Source organism: Pinus tabuliformis, chromosome J, assembly GCF_031772625.1.
Source record: "Pinus tabuliformis cultivar Carrire ecotype Pingquan chromosome J, CPIR1, whole genome shotgun sequence".
Lineage (NCBI taxonomy): Eukaryota > Viridiplantae > Streptophyta > Pinopsida > Pinales > Pinaceae > Pinus > Pinus tabuliformis.
In genome coordinates, this window is record NC_142295.1 from 191,488,116 (window position 1) to 191,504,407 (window position 16,292).

Consider the following 16,292-nt stretch of genomic DNA (forward strand, 5'->3'; position numbering starts at 1 on the left):
AACATTCTCTCAAGTGCCTTGTTTTTGGGCACATTCATGGCAACTTGAACACCTCGTGCAGGTGTCCACATGCCAACTTGGGTGCCTTGGGTGCTCTCATTCCACTCACACCAAAAATCTCAAAATTTCACAAAAATGTCACAAAACTTGTGATGGTTGTCTCGTATCATGTCTCAACTCATTCAACTAGTGGCACTCATGGGTGCTCAAGGTTAGAGGTTTGACATCCTCCCCCTACTCTAAATATGTTTTGGTCCTCAATAATGAACCTCCCATATAAATTCATCAATCACCAAAGGTACTACATCATTAATATTATTTCTCATTAAAACTAACATCTCATGCCATCGAATAACCTTTATGTTCCATGAACCATGTGAAAATTGCTCATCTCCTTAATAAATTGTTCCATTGCACTTCCTCACAGGTAATATCAAAAAACCTGAGTCTCTCATTACCTCTCAACAAAAAGTAGGTATGATGTAAATTACCTCCCATCTTTGACGTACATCCATAGCTATAGAATTTAATTCCCCCATACATGTCTCTAGACATTGAGCTCCTCCATCTCCTAAATAAATTGGATATTTAATCCAATCATCAAGGTTGATCAATGAGAATGTATATTCTCATGCATGTGAACACCTCTACCAAATCTCTTTTTCATAGGTCTAAACTACATCACACACTCACATAGTCACACAGAATGATACCCTTCTACTAGACATCCTAAAAATTGTGATTATCTTCTTGCCAAAGCACCATACCGATACACACACATATCCACATACGTTCATGCAGCCCACATCTATTGTCAGCCCTTGTGGTGATGCACTACTACTCCTACTAAGGCAGGAAATCATCCCTCATACATAAGGGTCTACTAAAATAGGAAGGCTTAAAAGTCACTTCCTTGACTCCAACAAACCAAGGCATCTAACTGATGCCTCGTCTGTAAGTATCTTTGTACTCCCTCAATATTTTCCTCGAGAAAACTAGCTTCACAAGTTGTTTCTTAGTCAACTCAATGTCGTATATATCCATCACATATCTACAATAATCCACAATACCTATAGGATCCCTATTGTCCCCTTATACACTAACAATAATCACATCAGAAGAATCACTCGGGCCTCTCACTCTAATGTCACATTGTTGGAAAATACCGTCATATGAAGAGACTTGATGTTGCTCCATATTGGGAGAAGATCCATATCCTCCTACCCAACCTACAATATGACTCATACTACCAAAATATTCTCCTGTAAGTAAGTCCATAAGATCCCTTTCTTTTTTATCATGAGACAAGGCTGCTCCCTTCTTAAACTCTTGCAACTAAGGACATCTCTCATACAACACGACTATAGATACCCTCGAAGGATATCCCAAACCATTATTTTCCATCAGCACTGCCTTAGCTCCCTGATCTCCAATGATCAAAATTTTATCCTCCTCCAACAAAGGAAATGTTTAAGTATTCCTCATAAAAGCCATGCCCAAAATCATCAAAATCTTCCAATCCACCTTCCCAAACCATGACTTCACTCTCATTGGTGTGTCTATGAGAATACCAAATGTTGACCTCATCTAAGAGTTCACTGCTTTGTAGGTGCTCAAATCTTCCTCCCCCTTCTTATTTTGCAGTAAAGACTTAATTATCATCTCACTAATGAAGTTTTGGACAGCTTCAGTATCAACTAAAGATGTCAACTTCTTCCCCATCATTGTGACATGTACAAACCTAAGCCCTAAATCCTTCCTTTCCTTCGAGGACTTCTTCCTTTCATCCTACATCATTGAATAAGCTTTGTTGAACACATTAAGCTCCTCTCTTGACATCAACTCAAGATATATCTACTCAATAAAATGCTCTTCTACAATAGTGATATTAGACAAAGGTTCCTTTGGAATGGAAATCCTTTCCTTGTTCAGCAATTGTTCCTATGAATATTCCAAATTAGGGATAGCCTTGGTAGACTTATTGTTCTCCCCCCCACTACGCTGCCTCTTGGTCGCTTCTTCATGGACTCAACATATTCATAATATGCTTCTCTATTCGAAGTAAGGTATGCCACCTCACACTTAGTCTCATCTAAAGTCTTTGAGAGACATCCAACCCATGCATCCATATGGCTAGGCTCAACATTCTCTCTCGAATAAAGATCAAAATGGTTGCAGGTACATGAGTAATCTACTACTACTCCCTTTATCTTTTCACCCAAAACTTTAGCATTGACATCCAGCATCTTTTTCTTCCAAGCATTCCCAACTTCTCAAGGGAGATCGAGTCGCATTGAGGTGATCGTACATCGATGTCTTCCATGATAGCTCCTTTTCTACTTAATTCTAACAAACCACCATCTTTCCACACAGGGTGGGTTTGCACTCCACTGATCATGGTAAGAACAATGTGGTGAAGAGCACCAAACCACCCTTACTTCTATGATTCTTTAGCTCTAATACCACTATTAGGGGAAGGTGGTGAGATTCACTCTAATAGCACCTTCAAGGGAATATTGTGGGCTTCGCATTGATCCCATATTTCAGGGAAGGTGGTGGGATTCACTCTAATACCACCTTTGAGGGAAGGTGCTTGGATTTTCTCTAATACCACATTCGAGGAAAGGTGGTAGGCTTCACTTTAATACCACCTTAGGGGAAGGTGGTGGACTTCACTCGGATACCAAGTGTCATGATACTAAATCACTCCTTAAGTTAAGGCGCGTTGAGGCCCTCTAAGTGTGTGGCACTAGAGAGGTTCCTCATAATGGTTATGACTAACTTATGAGTAATTGACTCCTAGACTATTTGTCTATCACTTATACTCCTTATTTTGATCTAAGATATGCTATGGGTGCAGAATCTAAAATTTAATCTTAACACAAATATAATTGTCAACTACAAGTCTATGCCCACCACATATAGTCACCATTAATAACATCAACAACATGCTACAATATATTGTCACATTCATTCAACAAAAAACTCTTTCAAAATATAGTACATAACATATATAAAATGGGACCCTTGGTCTTACCTTCAATTATATACAAATGTATTTAATTTACAATATTTCAAGTTACAGAATCCCAAGGCCCTCAAGCTCTTCTCAAATTACAATAGAAAAAGACATCTTAGTTTCCCAAACCAAGTCCTTAGAAGAATACAAGAAATACAAACCTTACCTTGGTTCAAGACCCATCTCGCACAAATCAGGCGTGCCTAGCTATCCACACATCTTAGTTTTCAAACAATTCACATGGATTCCTTCCAGATTGCATGACTCCAACCTCCATGCCGACTCATTATGTCTTAAGTTAGCTCGACTCATTCTGCCATGAAACCTTAACTTCGAGTTAGGCTAACTCATTTTGTCTTGAGCATCAAGTTTGTTTGTGCCGATGCATCTCGTTCTATCTTGGACATGTTCCATTCCATCTTAGACACTTTATGTTAGCTTCTACCAATATTCAGGTGCCTCATTCCTAGGAGCATTTGTGCCAACTTGAGCACCTCATGCAAGTGTTGTCGTGCCAACTAGAGCTCCTTGGGTGGTGTCAGTTCAGTTGTGCCAAAACTCCCAAAATGTCTCACAAACATCGCAAAATTTGTGATGATTGTTTTGTTTCACATCCTGGCTCAACCAACTAATGACGCTCATGGTTGCTCAAGCTGAGAGGCCTAACAAATAAGAAGCAAGTGATGGGACAAGGTTTGAAATAATGAGATACGAGAGCGATGGGCAACAAATAAATAGCCTACACATGGGTCATACCATAGATGCATCAGGGTTGTATATGCCCACCATTGGTTAATTGGCTTGCCAAAATTGAACGGTGGGCATATACACCACCCTGCATTTATGGCCCATTAGTAAGTTGGTTATTTTCAGCCAGAGCAATGCTGACCAAGCTAGGGGAACAAGACAAGACAATGGGGAAGAGAAAAGGACAATGAGAAATAGTAGGTTAACTAAATGATACTATTGTAAACCAGCTATGAAGCCAGTCAAGCAAGCAAGAGATGGGTGGAAACAATCATCATCCATAATAAAGAAGTAGGTGCAGGAATGCAAAGAAGAGGAAACATACTTATAACAAGGAATGATGAGTAGAAGTAGAAAATCTCCATCATAGCATGAAATAACAAGAGCACCATCAAGGAGATAACAAGAGCAGAGATATGGTATCAAGCTCACATGAGGGAACAATCAATGAGAGCATTGGTCTTCATTATATTGAAGCCATTGAGAAGTAGGCTTGTATTATCAAGTGGGAGGAGGATGGTGAAACATGTTATCTTCATTCATTTCATGGAGTGATGGTGGCCTCGCCACCTCCCCATTTATTTCTTCTCCTCTCATGATCCCATGTAGTATTGGTTTTCACTAGCTAATTGGACTTATTCCATATAGGATTGGTTTGCACTAGCTAGTTAGACTTATTCAAACGAATTTAGATATATATAATTTTTAGGAATATTTAGTTATTTTTATATTACTTATTAATATTTCTATTTTGTTTTTTAAATAATTACAAAGTTAATTTAATGTTGTGTGTGTTTTCTTTGGTTAAATTAAAGAAGTAAACTACATTAAGTGACAACTCACCCAAATTGTTAAAATTGGATTGAATTTTTACATGAAAAAAAATACATAATATTATTTATGTAAGAAGTGTTTAAGATGAAAATCACTTTTAAAAAAAATATTATTTATATATACATATTAAATTTTAATTTTAAAATATTTATAACAATTAAATTTCCATAATTTGTGAATTTATGATATTTGAAACTATATATATATATATATATATATATATATATATATATATATATATATATATATATTCTTAAAAAATCTTCCCATTCATTAGGTGTTCATTTTGAAACATAATTTTTATAATTTAAATATAAATGTTAATAATTATTAAGTGGATGGTAAATATTTAATCTTTATGGAATATTTGCAAATATTAGTAGTCACATTATCTCAATTTTTTTTCCTTTTAATTTAATTAGTTCAACAAAATAAATTTAATGACTATAAATAATAATAAACATTTTAATATTTATATTACATCTCACATTATCAATATTAAAAATATCATAAAAAAATTCAATTATAACTTTCCTATTATATATATATATATATATATATATATATATATATATATATATATATATATATATATATAACTAACGAGAATTCTATATAAATGCAACAATAATTTTATTTCAAAACAAACATATATTTAAAGTAAAGTAAACTAGCACAACCATATTTACTAATATGGTTGATATACGTCGATAGGCAAATATCAAGCTTATAACAACCACATTAATAACTATTATGGGTATTTAGGATTATTAATTACTATATAAATATTAACAACTAGATCATTTATATATATTAATGTATAAATATTATATTAATATTATAATAATTATATAAACTCCTAATATATATTAATTAATAATAAAAATAGCTCATAATAATATTAGATTATCATTATATTATTTAAATAATCTTATAATATAAATTTATAAAAGAAATAATAACAATTATATTGTATTATAATAATAATAATAATAATAATAATGCCCATGGGGTTTTGGATTGACAATGAATGGGTGCGCTGTTAAGGCACTCCTTGCGATAGGTCACCGGTTCAAATCCCCCGTGGGTACTTAGGTTAGTCTTAACTAGGAAAGTAATAATAATAATAATAATAATAATTTATTATAATATTATAATAATTTATTATAATATTATAATAATATTATATTATTATTATATTATTATAATAATATACAAATATAATAATAATATAATCAATATTATTATAATATATTACTATAATAAGAACAATAAACACCAATTATTTATTATTTATGATAATTAGTAATTATACAAATAATAGCAACTATATTCTTATATAATTATATATTTATGATTATTATATTAATATTATTATAATAATATAAACTCATAATAATATTAGTATTATTAATTATTATTATTCGTAGGCTTTAGTATGTTTAATATTTATCTTAGGGTTTGTATATATTAGGTTAATTATTATTGGTATTTACGATTATTAATAACTATATAATGATGATGATGATGATGATGATAGTGGTTACCGTCCACTGAGACCAAATTGGTCTATCGAACCTATAATTTTCTTAGTTTTTAATTATTTGGCTTCTCATCTTTCTTGGTGAGATTGATGCTATAGCTTTCTTTTTTTTCTCTGCAGTCTGCCAACTTCCTTTATCTTTCATCTCCTCCATCTCTTCTAGTTCTTGGGACATTGGTGTCTTAGCTTCGCAATCTATTATGTTCATCCTTTTGAAGATAGTCGGAGAAGAAGTTTGGTCTAATAAATCTGCTTTGCTGTTAAATAACTATATAGGATTATTAATAACTATAAAAATATTAACAACCAAATTATTTATATATATTATTATATAAATATTATATTAATAATATAAACTCCTAATATATATTAATTAATAATAAGAATAGCACATAATAATATTAGATTATCATTATATTATTAAAATAATATAATAATATAAAATTATAAAATAATCATAACAATTATATTGTATTATTATTATTATAATAATATAATCAATATTATTATAATATATTATTATAACAATAGCAAAAAAGATCAATTATTTATGATAATTAATAATTATACAAATAATAGCAACTATATTCTTATATATTTATATATTTATGATTATTATATTGATATTATTATAATAATATAAACTCTTATTATTATTATTATTATTATTATTATTATTATTAGGCTTTAGTATTTTTAATAGTTATTTTAGGGTTTGTATACATTGGGTTTATAATATTAGTCCCTTTTGTTTATTATTACCTAAGGGTTTAATTCTAAAATCCCAAGGGATTATGAACCAACGAGAATAATATTAAACAAAAAAGACTAATATTATAAACCCAAGGAACTAATAAACCCAACTCTTTAATATTATAAGCCTAAGGAATTAGTGAACCCAACGGATAAATATTAAAAACCTAAGGGATCAAGAAGCACAAGGAATTAATATTACAAACACAAGAGAAACAAGATGACCATGATTGATATTATAAACCCAAGTTAATAATAAACCCAAAGGATTAACACTAAAGCCCCAAGGGATTATGAACTGAAGAAAATAATGTTAAACCCAAGGGACTAATATTATAAACCCAACATTTGTAAACCCTAATATAAATATTAGAAAGACAAAAATAAACATGGTTTACTTTCATGTTGAGAGAATCCTTGTCACAATGTGACATTCAACCATGGTTGGCCATGGTTGCCTATGATTGACAATGGTTGACCATGATCGATATTATAAACCTAAGGGAATAATAAACCCAAGGCATTGATATTATAAACCGCAAGGAATAGTAAATCTAAGGTATTAATACGAAAACCCCAAGGGAATAATATTAAACCCATGGGACTAATATTATAAACCCAACATTGTTAAACCCAAATATAAACACTACAAACACTAAAATAAACATAGTTTATTTTCATGGTAGGTCAATCTTTGTCAAAATGTGACATTCAACCAAGGGAATAATATTATAAAACCAACATTGGTAAACCCAAATATAAATACTACAAATACTAAAATAAGCATGGTTTATTTTGACGGTGAGACAATTCTTGTCACAATGTGACATTTAACCATGGTTGACGATGTTTGGGTATGATTGGCAATGGTTTACCATGATTTATATTATCAACCAAAGGGAATAATAAACCCAAGGGATTGATATTATAAACCCAATTTAATAATAAACCCAAGGGATAAATACTAAAACCCAAGGGATTATGAAGTCAAGGGAATAATACTAAACCCATGGGACTAATATTATAAACTTCAGATTGAGTAAAGGCAAATATAAATACTACAAACACTAAAATAAACATAGTTTGTTTTGATGGTGAGACAATCCTTGTCACAATGCGACATTCAAACATGGTTCACCCTATTTGGGTACGATTTATATTATAAACCCAAGGGAATAAAAGAAACCAAATTTTGATATTACAAACCCAAATAAATGATAAACTGAAGGGAGTAATACTAAAACCCCAAGCAAATATGAACCCAAGGGAACAATATTAAGCCCAAGGGACTAATATTATAGACCCAATGTTTGTAAACCCAAATATAAATATTACAAACACTAAAATAAACATGTTTTATTTTCATGGTGAGACAATCTTTGTCGAAATGTGACATTCAAGAATGGGACTAATATTATAAACCCAACATTGGTAAACCCAAATATAAATACTACAAACACTAAAATAAACATGGTTTATTTTGATGGTGAGACAATTCTTGTCACAATGCGACATTCAACCATGGTTGACCATGTTTGGCTATGATTGACAATGGTTTACAATGGATTAATACGAAAACCCCAAGGGATTATGAACCCAAGGGAATAATATTAAACCCATGGGACTAATATTATAAACCCAACATTGTTAAACCCAAATATAAACACTACAAACACTAAAATAAACATGGTTTATTTTCATGATGAGTCAATCTCTATTAAAATGTGACATTCAACCAAGGGACTAATATAATAAGACCAACATTGGTAAACCCAAACATAAATACTACAAATACTTAAAAAAAACATGGTTTATTTTGACGATGAGACAATTCTTGTCACAATGCGACATTCAACCATGGTTGACGATGTTTGGCTATGATTGACAATGGTTTACCATGATCTATATTATCAACCAAAGGGAATAATAAACCCAAGGGATTGATATTATAAACCCAAATGAATAATAAACCCAAGGGATAAATACTAAAACCCAAGGGATTATGAAGCCAAGGGAATAATATTAAACCCATGGGACTAATATTATAAACTTCACATCGAGTAAAGGCAAATATCAATACTAAAAACACTAAAATAACCATAGTTTATTTTGATGGTGAGACAATCCTTGTCACAATGCAACATTCAAACATGGTTCACCATGTTTGGCTATGATTTATATTATAAACCTAAGTGAATAAAAAAACCTAAATTTTGATATTATAAACGCAAATGAATAATAAACCGAAAGGAGTAATACTAAAACCCCAAGGGAATATGAACTCAAGGGAACAATATTAAGCCCAAGGGACTAATATTATAAACCCAATATTTGTAAACCCAAATATAAATATTACAAACACTAAAATAAACATGTTTTTTTCTCATGGTGAGACAAGCTTTGTCAAAATGTGACATTCAAGCATGGGACTAATATTATAAACCCAACATTGGTAAACCCAAATATAAATACTACAAACCCTAAGACAAATATTATAAACATTGAAATAAACATGATGTACCATCATTGATTTTCATATTGAGACAATCCTTATCACAATTCCATGTCGGACCATGGTCGACATCATAATAAACCGTGTTTGACTCAGGAATAATAAATGCAAGCGATTGATATTATAATCCAAAGGGATTAATACTAAACCCCAAGGGATTAGGAACCAAAGGGAATACTATTAAACAAAAGGGACTAATAATATAAAACCAAGGGAATAAAAAACCCAAGGGATTGATATAATAAACCCAAAGGAATAATAAACCCAAGGGATTATTATTTATTTTCATGGTGAGACAATCCTTGTCACAATGTGACATTCAAGCATGGTTGACCATGGTTGGCTATGATTGACAATGGTTTACCATGATGGATATTATAAACCTAAGGGAATAATAAACCCAAGGGATTAATATGAGAAACCCAAAGGAATAATAAAATGAAGGGATTAATACTAAGACCCCAAGGGATTATGAACCCAAGGGAATAATATTAAATCCAAGGGACTAATATTATAAACCCAATGTATATAAACCCCAAGACAAATATTATAAACATTAAAATAAACATGATCGACCATCATTGATTTTCATATTATAAACCTAAGGGAATAGTAAACCCAACTTATTTACATTAATACTAAAACCCCAAGGGATTAATACTAAAACCCCTAGGGACTATGAACCCAAGGGAATAATATTAAGCCCAAGGGATTAATACTAAAACCCCAAGGGATTATGAACCCAAGGGAATAATATTAAGCCCAAGGGACTAATATTATAAACCCAATATTGATAAACCCAAATATAAATACTACAAACACAAAAATAAGCATGGTTTATTTTGATCATGAGACAATCCTTGTCACAATGCAACATTCAAACATGGTTGACCATGGTTGGCTATGATTGATAATGGTTGACCATGGTTGGCTATGATTGATAATGGTTGACCATGATTGACATTATAAACCTAAGGGAATAGTAAACCCAAGGGATTAATACTAAAACCCTGAGGGATTATGAACCCAAGGGAATAATATTAAACCCAAGGTACTAATATTATAAACCCAACGTATATAAATCCTAAGACAAATATTATAAACATTGAAATAAACATGATCGACCATCATTGATGTTCATATTGAGACAATCCTTATCACAATTCCATGTTGGACCATGGTCGACATCATAATAAACCATGTTCGACTCAGGAATAATAAACCCAAGCGATTGATACTATAAACCCAAGGGATTAATACTAAAACCCCAAGTGATTATGAACCAAAGGGAATACTATTAAACAAAAGGGACTAATAATATAAACCCAAGGGATCGATATAATAAACCCAAAGGAATAATAAACCCAGGGGATTATAATTTATTTTCATGGTGAGACAATCCTTATCACAATGTGACATTCAAGCATGGTTGGCTATGATTGACAATGGTTTACCATGATCAATATTATAAACCTAAGGGAATAATAAACCCAAGGGATTAATATGAGAAACCCAAAGGAATAATAAAACAAAGGGATTAATACTAAGACCCCAAGGGATTATGAACCCAAGGGAACAATATTAAATACAAGGGACTAATATTATAAACCCAATGTATATAAACCCTAAGAAAAATATTATAAACATTAAAATAAACATGATTGACCATCATTGATTTACATATTGAGACAATTCCTATCACAATTCCATGTTGGACCATGGTCGACATTATAATAAACCATGTGTTGACTTGCGAATAATAAACCCAAGGGATTAATACTAAAACCCCAAGGGATTACGAATCTAAGGAAATATTATTAAACAAAAGGGACTAATAATATAAACCCAAGGGAATAATGAACCAAAGGGATTGATATAATAAACCCAAAGGAATAATAAACCCAAGGGATTAACACTAAAAGCTCAAGGGATTATGAACCCAAGGAATTATTAATATTAAAAAGTTGAAGAACAAAGAAAACCAATAACTTGATATTATAAACCATTGGGAATTAATAAACCCAAGGGAAAAATACTTGATTAAAGCCTTGCTTTCAAATCCTTCCTATTGGGGCTAAAACCCTCTCATTAACCTTTATAAAACCTTCACCAACCCTTTAGCCACACATATATAACCTTTTCCTCTTTAAACCTTGGTTACATATATATTTAGCGTATAAACCTTCTATCAGTGCTATTTTCTTAATAAACCATTTACAAAGGAAATATACGCTTACCACACCTTTTCCACCTTGGCACAACTTTGGCATGCTTTTCAAGATTTACCTTTTCACTTATCGTAATCACGATTCTCCACGAGTTTTGTTAACAAAGAACTCTATCGCATCCAATATGTGATAATGCGATTTTGGATCTCAAAACTTATTAACTGCACCACATAACACCATCAAGTCCGCTCCTTTGTATGTCGCATTACTTCTGTGCCATTGATCTTCTCCCGAAAGATCCAACGATTCACATTGGTTTCAGGTTAACCACACACATGGGGGTTAACCACTCGATAAAGCGGTTTCCCCACTCCAACTCTCTACCATGCATCGTGATATGTATGGAATCGGTTGATCAATGCTGAAACCACTTACCATCTAGTCCTCATGTGAAATACCTCCTAAGGTTATAAACCCGCCTTTTCTTTGTGTTAACTCCTACGCTCCTCCACCGTGCGATGACTGTTGATCTATGAGATCGACAGTTCTCCCTCTTTGTCATCACACTATTGATCTATAAGATCCAACGGTTCCCGTATACTGAAACCACACTTCTTCGTTCATCCCTTTAAATTGACTTTAATTCATTCTTCAATGTTTTCTCTGTGTTTTCAGTTTTTCTTCAGGGTTTCTTTCTTCAACTATTCTGCTGCTCAATTCTCTCTGAGCCTCAATCCTCTGCGAATTCTCACTTCGCTTCCTCTCTAGAGCTTCCTCTGATTCTTCAGCTGGATTCCAAGATCCCTAATGACTCCTCTGAATCATTCTCTCCTCTCTGCGTGTGTATATATATTTTTGAAATAAATTTTTACTGCAAGGGATTGATATCATAAATGCAAGGGACTAATAAACCCATGGGATTAAAAATGCATAGGAATAATATTAAACATAAGGAATTAATATTATAAACCCAAGGAATTCAAATATTATAAAACTTAGCTTTAACATTATAAACCTATCTCATTAATAAACCCAAGAGATTTTAAACCCAAGGGAATAACATTAAACCTTAGGATTAATAGGGATTAATCAACCATGGATTAATGTTAAACCTAACGATTAATATTAAATCCTTTCTCACAATGCGACGTTGGACCATGGTTGAACATGATTGATTTTCATATTGAGACAATATTTGTCATAATGTGATGTTGGACCATGGTAGACCATTAATAAAACTGCATATACAACCATTGTTAAATGTGGTTTAAAATGGTTGACCATGGTTGATTTTCATATTGAGACAATATTTCTCAAATCTTGTGATGTTGGACCATGGACGATGGTTGACGATGGTGATTTTGATATTGAGACAATATTTGTGCCAATGTGACGTTGGACCATCATTGAACATGATTGACCATGGTTGACCATGATTGAGCATGATTTTGAGAGAATCTTTGTCACAATTTGACATTTGACCATGGTTGACCATGATTGAAGATGTTTGACCATGGTTTATTTTGATATTGACGTAATCTTTGTTATAATGTGACATTGGACCATGTTTCACCGTGAATGACCATGGTTGTCGATGATTGACAATGGTTTAACACGGTTGATTTCATATTGAGACAATCTTTGTCACAATGTAACATTGGACCATGTAATATTAAACCCAAGGGTTTAATATTATAAACCCAAGGTATATAAACCCTAAGCTAAATATTAAAAGCCCTAAAATAAACATGGTTGACTATCATTGACAATGGTTGATTTTCATACTAACACAATCTTTGTTAATGCGATGTTGGACCATGATTGAACATGATTGATTTTATATTGAGAAAATATTTGTCACAATGTGATGTTGGACCATGGATGACCATGGTTAATTTTCATATTGAGACAATCTTTGTCCCAATGTGACGTTCTACCATGTTTGACCATGGATGACCATGGTTTTCATAATGTGACATTGGACCAAGAGACCATCTTCGTCACAATGTGACCATGATTATTGACCATGGTTGACCATGATTAAGAATGGTTGATTTTCACATTGAGACATCTTTGTGACAATGGGACATTGGACCATGGTTGATTTTCATATTGACCATGGTTAACCACGATTGACCATGATTGATTTTCATTTGAGACAATATTTGTTACAATGTGGCATTTGACCATGGTATACCATGATTGAAGATGGTTGACATGACTAATTTTCATATTGAGGAAATAATTCTTATAATGTGATGTTGGACCATGTTTGACCATGAATGGCCATGCTTGATGATGATTGACCATGGTTGATTATCATATTGAGACAATCTTTATCACAATGTGATGTTGGACAAAGAGACAATCTTCATCACAATGTGAACATGATTATTGACCATGGTTGACCATAGTTGACAATGATTGACCATGGTTGATTTTCACATTGAGACAATCTTCGTCAAAATGTGACGTTGAAACATGGTTGACCATGGTCGACAATGGTTGACCATGGTTGATTTTCATGTTGAGACAGTTCTTTCACAATGTGATGTTGGACCATGGCTGACCATGATTGATGATGGTTGATTTTCATATTGACCATGGTTGACCATGATTGACCATGGTTGAGCGTAATTGACCATGATTGATTTTTATATACAATCTATGTGACAATGCGATGTTTGAATAAATATTATAAACCCTAAAATAAACATGGTTGTCCATCGTTGACCATGGTTGATTTTCATATTCCCATAATCTTTGTCACAATGCGATGTTGGACCATGGTTGGCCATGATTGATTTTCATATTGAGACAATATTTGTCACAATGCGATGTAGGACCATGGTTGATTTTCAGATAGAGACAATCTTTGTCACAATGCAACATTGGACCATGGTTAACCCATGAATGACCGTCGTTTTCATAATGTGACATTGGAGCAAAAGACAATGTTCATGAAAATGTCACCATGATTATTGACCATGGTTGACAATGATAATATTATTTATTGTTGTTAATATTAATAATTAACGTTAAAATGAATATTCATAAATATTAATAATATTAAAAGTAATATTAATATTCGTATTCATATCAATTAATATTAATATTAATAATTAATATCTATAAATAAATGAGAGTACCTTTCATATTAATCACATTTTTAGGATTTGGTCAACATTTCAAACCAACTAATATGGTTCACCCATATTAGATGTGGTTCATCCACATTAGTTGGTTCAAAATGTTGACCAAATCCTGATAATGTGATTAATCCGAAAAGCACTCTCATTTACAATATGGATGACAAAAGCCTAATATCTAACATTTATAAATAACATTAAAACCTAATATTAAAATTTATTAATATATAATGTTATTAATGTTGATGGTATATTATATTATATTAATTAATTAATATAATATCAATAATATTAATAAATTAAAATAATAATAATAGATAAGATTGTAAATTAGAAAAAAAAAATTATTATTTTTAATATTAAATGTTGATATTATTTATAGTAATAATGTTAATGTCATTAATAATTTTAATATTGTTAATTAAATGTTATGAATATTAATATTGGAGATCTATAATTGAATGCATAATTTATTCTTCTAATTATATTCATCATCTATTTCAATTTATTCTTTTAATCTATTTCATATTTTGATTTTTTTTTAGAATTGCATTTCAAAAATTATTATTTAACAAATATATTTCAAAGATTACTCATTCACTAGTATTGATATCTATAATTTTTCAAAGTAAATTTAATCTACTTTACATTTTAAGAATATAATGTTCAACAAAGATAAATTTTAGAATTATATTTCAATATTTAATATCTTTCGAAAATAGATTCTTATCATTTATTAATTGATGTTTTATTGTTATTTTCCACTTGACATTTTAAAATTTCTATGTTTAATAAAAATAAGTTTTACAATTACATTTCAAAATTTGTTCTTTCACAATGAACATGGGTAATTTGATACATATCCATTTTTTTCTGATTAATTTTAATATACACTTCATATTTTAACATTTCTATCTTTAAAAAAGACAAAATTAATATAATATTTGAAAATTTAATGTGTTATAATTACAACTTGGAATCTATATATTTATGATGTGTTGTTATTTTCCAATTTACATCAATTTTTTTTATATTTTTCTACTCTTTCAAAACCATGTATATTTATAATGTTGTATTGTTCTTTCCCACTTTACATTCTAAAATTTATGTTTAGTGAAACTATAAATTTTTAAAAGTAAGCTTCAAAATTACTATTTCACAAATATAGACATGTATAATTTAATAGATACACAAGATGTTTAATTAATTTTATATTCTATGGCATGATATGATAATTTTATTATAAAGATACATTTTCAACATTTATAATTTCATAAATATGGGGATAAACAATTTTGCATTTATATATCAATATTCTTTTTTCTTCCTATTAAATTTAAATATATGTTTGTGTGTGTGTGTGTGTTTAATAAATATGATTTTTTTTAAATTACATTTCAAGGTTTATTGAACATCTATAATTGAATGCACAATTTATTCTTTTAATTATATTCATCATCTATTTCAATTTATTTCTTTAATCTATTTCATATTTTGTTTTTTCTTCATAATTGCATTTCAAATATTATTATTTCATAAATATATTTCAAAGTTCACTGGTTCACGA